Genomic DNA, 4,492 nt, shown 5'->3' with positions numbered 1-4,492 from the left:
CTCCTGTGTCCGCACATCCTTTGTCAACAGGACAAACAGCTGTAACAGCTGCGCCGATGTGTTTTATTGAACAGACTTGTCTCTGAGGCAAACGTAAAGCAAGACCGTATACAGCTGTAATTACACCTTCCTGCATCATACTTTCCATATGGTGAGCGCTGTGCAATAAAGTGCAGTTGACACTTTGCGTCACCTTCACACTGAACATGAAGTTCAGAAACCCTTGTGTGTAGGTTTTAAGAGAAAGATAGTCCATCATTTGGCCTCGCACTCAGTCAACACACATCAGACTTGCACAACATTCTTGGTACACACTCACTTGCCTTTTGTGTCTGCCTTTGTTCACCCTTTTTTTGTTCCCATTGGTTGTTGGTGACCTCTGACCCTTAACCTCTAGGCCGCCCCCTCCCCTTGTCTCGACCCCTGTAAGTCCTGTGGTCTAGACTTTCTCCTTCCCTCTGTCTGACTAAGTCGTGACCATGGCTCTCAGGACCGCCACCCTTTCACAGTTGCTTGGCAACTCAGAAGTTTTGAGAAACAAGAGTAACATTAAGCTTTTACACTATATTTTAATACCTTTTTTACTCTTGAAAGACCAAAGTCTGCATGGAGGTCAAGCTCTCAGAGTGGTTTATGGTGCTACATAATGAATCTTTAAGGAAAAATGCATTTTTTACATTGTGTGCCATTAAGCCACATGGTTGCTTTAGGCAAGAAAGTAAAATGCCTGAAAGCACAAATCTAAATTCTATCATATCAGCATTAATTTGACATTGCAGGATATTGGTGTTTAAAAGTGAATTCTATGCATTTAGAGTTTAGCTTCTATGCATTAAGTTTTTTTTTTTGGACTTTACTTAACGTTCTGGGAAAAAACATACAAGTAAGAAGACATCATTAGATGTTTAGACAAATCACAGCATGTAAGAAAGAAGAGAAGAAAAGCAGGAATCACAGCAAGTGTTTAATCATCTTGGTTGAACTTAGAGATTACGAGAAACTCCACTGAATAAAATCAAAACATTGTCTTGTAATGCCTGCAGCAACATAAAAGGTGTGGCCCCAAGTGTCTCCTTAGAGAAGGTACAAGGTAAATCAACAAGTAAGCAGTATAATCCCTTATGCTTGTATCCCTTTCTGTGTTTATTTAAACCAATGATAAGCATATAAGCTTTATTAAGGTCCTAATATCAGCATCTCCGATTAGATACAGTCATTAGGAGCTATTAAATCATGCAGCAGTTTTACTAAATGCAATAAGACCAAAAATGTATTTTATATCTGTTCTAAAATCACACATTTCTGTAAAGGGATTAACAACTTGTATGACAAGAAGCAGACAACCATGTAAAGTTACTTCATTTCATTTTTTAATTTCTTCCCAATCAGAGCCCAATGTGCTGATTGGTCATCTTGCCAACTACCATGGCAACAATACGTTCCGCATGTGTGTAAACAAACGGTTGTGGCGTCTTCGGCTGGTTCTGCCTTATCTTTTTGAGCAAGAGTCCGATCCTGAACCAGAATATGACAGACCCGGTCCACCTCCACGAGCTGGACTGGAGCAGAAAACAAGCGTACCCACTGTCAGGCAGCCGGAAGGAGGAAGAAATATGAGAAACCCCTTTTGATTTTTTTTTATCCGTGGACACTTCCGGACTGAAGGAATCACCTCCTGCTGGTTTACGATGCCGGTAAATATGAATTAAATAAACTTAGCATAGTTACTGAAAAATGAACTCAGCGGTTAAACTGTGGATAATTTATCTGAGCTAACAAAGTACATCGTGTCAATACGTGACAAACGTTTAAGCATGAATATCAATATATATTTGCTGCTGCTTCTTATTAACATGATAGGGTCGCGGTAACGCGGTTAACAGACGGACCGGCTGTGAGCCTGAGACCCCTGTTCGGCCACATTTAGTGTGTATTAAAGTTAAAGTTAAAACAGTTGTGAAAATGAAACGTCTAACTGTGCGCGGTTAGAGAAGCAGTCCTCCTTGAAGTGCGGGCTCACACTATAATGTTGGGAGTTAGTAGATTTCTGCAGGCATTCAAAAACACAGCTTTTTCGACAGGGCTACAAAACTAAAGAAAAGTCTTTATTATAAGTAGTTATGTTCTGTGCCTTTTGTGGGGGCGTGCCAAGTTTGCAGGTGGGCAGCACCAAGGGATGTATTGACGTCAATAGGACCAGGAAGTAATGTCTGGACCCCTAATGAGGCTTTTCAAACAAAGGAGAAAATTGGGTTTTTACCCTAATAGAGTTTCTCCCTTCGGTGTAAACTTTCATTCTTGTGTGGTCTGTAGACAATTTACATGCACAAAAACCTATATAACACACTGTAAGTAAGGGGAAACTCAGAAGAGCATGATAGGTCCCCTGTAATTAAGAGCTTTTAAATGACTTCAAAATATCACAATTTGTCTTCCTTAAACCTGCAGGATCAAACACACACACACACACACACACACACACAGGAGAGAAGACAGCTGTGGTGGAATTTTCCAGCCCATCAGGACAACATGGACTTGATGTAGGTATCTTAAACGCAGCGCTGCACCGTCTTTGTCCTGAGGCTTAAACTATCCCAGTAAAATCCACGTTAAGCCCCGGCTAACACAACCATGAGGCATGTCTGTCTTTGCATCCCACTCCAAGCATCCATCTCTCTCCTGCCACACCAGGCTTGTCTTGTCTTTCATCCCTCCTCACTCTCAGTCCTTCACTCAGCCGCCTCCAGTGCTACTGGTCTCCTCAGATCATGAGGTTAAGACTGTGTGTTTTGACACAGTGAAGCCTCATTTATGCATGTAACAGCGCTGAAACATGCTCTTATATCAATTAACACTGTCACAAATTTAAACTTAAATCATTCAAATTGTGTTTCTTCTTAAAAAAAATGTTCTCATGTTACAATATGACAAATTAAAGAAACAATATTTTCTCATTTAAAAATGACTAATAACTCATTAACACTGCACCTCTCCACTCCCTGTCCCTAATCCCCTCTAAAGTCAACACAGGCAGGTTTAATAACCCCAGCTCTTGTTCTCTACCTGTGTCAGTTTGGGTATTTGTGTCTGTGTGTGTTTGCCCGTCTCCTGCTCTTCTCAGTGATACATGCTGAAAACATGGACCCACACGCGTGTTCAAAGAGTGGACAGGTGTGAGTGTTGATGGTATCACAGTAAAACAGTAAAAGTGGATGCAGGTTTTTGGATGGGAGTCATCAGGTGAGTCAGCAGGATCAGTGTGCGTGTCAGAGGGACTGCTTCAACTCAAAGCACATACCTCACGTAGACTCCCTGTACACATGTAAGCACACACAGTGTGGGGTACAGTACATGTGCATGTTTAAGTTATAAAAATTAGCTTCTGAATATTAAGCAGGTGTGAAAGGAGGCTGTTGAACATTTCCTCACTAGAGAATTCAGTCACTTGCAGTGGATTTCAGTGGGGAACATGTTTTCACAGAGGGAAAAATAGAAATAGAATAGAAATGTTTGAATAAAAATCAGTGTGAGACCTTGGCAGAAACTGTTTTCGCTAAACAAAAATAATAAAACAATGATACACCTCTATTTCACTACTTTGATCTGATAGCTGTAGAAAGTAGTTAACGTGCATGCTCAGATTTGTTGTGAAGGGAAGTTGTAAAAGTTGTGAGAAACAATAAACGTAAGAAAGGAAGGTGCAAAATACAGGGGCAGAGCATTTGTAAACATTTGGGGCTTAGCCAAAATTTAAGGGGCCATGTTTTCCGTCAGGCCTGACGAGCTTTGCAACCTATAGATGGCCATATTTCCCCAGTAGCTATAAGAGTTCCATTGATTGATTGATTGATTGATTGATTGAGGGGAAATGACAACAAGTTGAAGTTATATTATAGACTTTATAAAAGACTCAGGACTTTTGGGAAAACATCTGCAGCTGGAACCCTTGCTCCCCCCGTGGCAAAATCAATCCCCCAAAGTCCAAATCCTTTAATCTTTAACTGTGGGTCAACTTCTAAAAACACTGGACTCTACATTTCCAACATTCCACGCATCCATTTTCTGTTTAAATGATTAGCCTCCAAGCCCAAATGATAACTAATTAACTAAATAGATATGCAGCAGAGGATTTGATTATGTTTCAGGAGTAGTTTGAAGTTTCCTTTTAGATATCTTTTCTCATTAAAGACAGAATCTGACATGAATTTAGGTCGATACCAGTCACTTCTTTCTATGGCAGAGGGAAGAGAAAATTTATGACACACCTTTCAAGCTTACAGAGGACACACACACACACACACACACACACACACACACACACACACACACACACACACAATCTTATCATTTTATAAAGAAACCAATGCCAGTCAGTACCATTCTGACCTGCTGAGTCAACTCACACTCATTGTTGAACTGCTAATGAGTTTTGGCCTGAGTGAAACCAGGAGGTAGATGGCACCGAGTGGAGTGGCTGCCCCCCCCCCCCCTC

The sequence above is a fragment of the Seriola lalandi genome, unplaced genomic scaffold (assembly GCF_002814215.2).
Source record: "Seriola lalandi dorsalis isolate HSWRI2012SDOR001 ecotype SW California unplaced genomic scaffold, Sedor1 jcf7180002054894, whole genome shotgun sequence".
Classification (NCBI taxonomy): domain Eukaryota; kingdom Metazoa; phylum Chordata; class Actinopteri; order Carangiformes; family Carangidae; genus Seriola; species Seriola lalandi.
This window is presented reverse-complemented; position numbering follows the sequence as displayed.